At 46.8% G+C, this 2,293-nt stretch overlaps 1 pseudogene; it reads left to right on the top strand.

The window, feature by feature from the left end:
* The first annotated feature begins 416 nt into the window (after positions 1-416).
* LOC123357290 lies at positions 417-1,719 on the top strand (annotated as a pseudogene).
* The last annotated feature ends 574 nt before the right edge of the window (positions 1,720-2,293 follow it).

Raw genomic sequence — 2,293 nt, 5'->3', positions numbered from 1 at the left:
CTCCTCTGTGGAAGGTTTTGGGGAAAATCAGCACCTGATAGGTTTGATCTCTCCCACACATATTTTGGATTGTTCATTCCTTTTTCCATTCCTCTCTCTGAGATTTTCTTTCTTTCCGGTGCAGGTAGTGATCTATGCCTGGATTCTCTCTGTCTCCCATCAGGTGATGGGATGGTGAGTAAGAATGAGGAGGAGAAACCCCAGCAGGAAGATGCTGATCAAGGAGAACCACATGGAACTTTATCAGGAAGATCCAAAGGGAATGTTTCCGGGAGTTATGCGCTCCCAGAAAAAACAAAAGCCTGTGAGACTCAGGGGAGGCCAGAGGAAAACTTTAGTATCCTCTCAGACCTTATAACAAGCGACAGAATCAACTTGGAAGAGACACGCTACACATGCCATGAGTGTGGGAAAAGCTTCAATCGGAGCTCTGCCCTTATCAGACATCAGACAATCCACACAGGTGAGAAACCTTATGAATGCGCTGAGTGTGGGAAATGCTTCATCGATAGTTCAGCCCTCATCTCACATCAGCGAATCCATACAGGAGAAGCACCCCACAGATGCTCAGAGTGCGGGAAAATCTTTAGTCAGAGCTCTACCCTGAACACACATCGTAGAATCCACACAGGAGAAAGGCCGTACACATGCTCTGAGTGCGGGAAAAGCTTCAGTCGGCGCTCACACCTTATCACACATCGAATAATCCACACGGGAGAAAGACCCTACACATGCTCTGAGTGTGGGAAAAGCTTCAAGCACCGCTCTGCCCTTATCACACATCGAATAATCCACATGGGAGAAAGACCCTACACATGCTCTGAGTGTGGGAAAAGCTTCAAGCACCGCTCTGCCCTTATCAAACATCGAAGAATTCACACAGGAGAAAGGCCGTACACATGCTCTGAGTGTGGGAAAAGCTTCAGTCGGCGCTCAAACCTTATCATACATCAGAGAATCCACACAGGGGAGACGCCCTACATGTGCTCTGAGTGTGGGAAAAGCTTCAATCACTGCTCTGCCCTTATCAAACATCGAAGAATCCACACAGGAGAAAGGCCGTACACATGCTCTGAGTGTGGGAAAAGCTTTAGTCAGAGCTCAAACCTTATCAAACATGAGAGAATCCACACAGGAGAGACGCCCTACACATGCTCTGAGTGCGGGAAAAGCTTCAGTCGGCGCTCAAACCTTATCATACATCAGAGAATCTACACAGGGGAGACGCCCTACATGTGCTCTGAGTGCGGGAAAAGCTTCAGTCACTGCTCTGCCCTTATCAAACATCGAAGAATCCACACAGGAGAAAGGCCGTACACATGCTCTGAGTGTGGGAAAAGCTTTAGTCAGTGCTCAAACCTTATCAAACATAGGAAAATCCACATGGGTGAGAAATCTTATGGATGCTCTGAGTGTGGGAAATGTTTCTTTCATCATTCAGACCTCATCTTACATCAGAGAATCCACACAGGGGAGAAGCCCTACACATGCTCTGAGTGTGGGAAAAGCTTTAGTCAGAGCTCTGTCCTTATCAGACATTGTAGAATCCACACAGGAGAGAAGCCCTACATGTGCACTGAGTGTGGGAAAAGCTTCAATCGGCGCTCAAACCTTATCAGACATAGGAAAATCCACCTTGGAGAGAAGCCCTAGACATGCTCTGAGTGCAGGAAAAGCTTCAAAAAGCACTCAAGCCTCATTAGACATCAGAAAAGCCACATGAGAGAGAACTGTAATAAATCCCTTGACTAGGGTTGGCCAAAAAATTTTTTTAAAAAAAATCACATTTGCTCATTCCTACTTAGTTATTTTTGTACCATCTTCACCGTGGTCTCTCAGCTCCACCAGATCAGTTGCTGCTTCTGCCTTTTGCAGCTCACCCTTCTTTGGGGTCAGTCCTGTGATCTTTTCTATCAACTCCTTTCCTTTAGAGTCGTAGGAGTGTGTGTCCCTCCTGCCAGGAATGTTCATCCCTCCAGGTGGGGAGAGAGATTTGATCCCAACAAGCTACACTGAGGCAAAAACTACCTGAGCCTGACATCCACTAGGGCTGTACATGGCATTGGCTGCTCAAGTTAGTGATCTTAATGTAAAAAATTGTAGTGCAGATGCACCCAGGTGCAGGGGTTGGCATTAGCTTTCCCCTTGACCTGACCTAAACTCCATCACTTTTCCCAGTCTAAACAAACCCTGAGCATCCCAGTTATACTGTTCCCCCATTTCACAGCAATTGTTAGTCATCAAGTTCCCCCTTGGGGAACAAATTGTTTCACTCCCAGTTGCTCTGATGTTG

The sequence above is a fragment of the Mauremys mutica genome, unplaced genomic scaffold, assembly GCF_020497125.1.
Source record: "Mauremys mutica isolate MM-2020 ecotype Southern unplaced genomic scaffold, ASM2049712v1 000486F_np12_subseq_1:109041_obj, whole genome shotgun sequence".
NCBI lineage: Eukaryota > Metazoa > Chordata > Testudines > Geoemydidae > Mauremys > Mauremys mutica.
The sequence above is the reverse complement of the archived record's forward strand: the minus strand, read 5'-3'. Positions and strand labels throughout refer to the sequence as shown.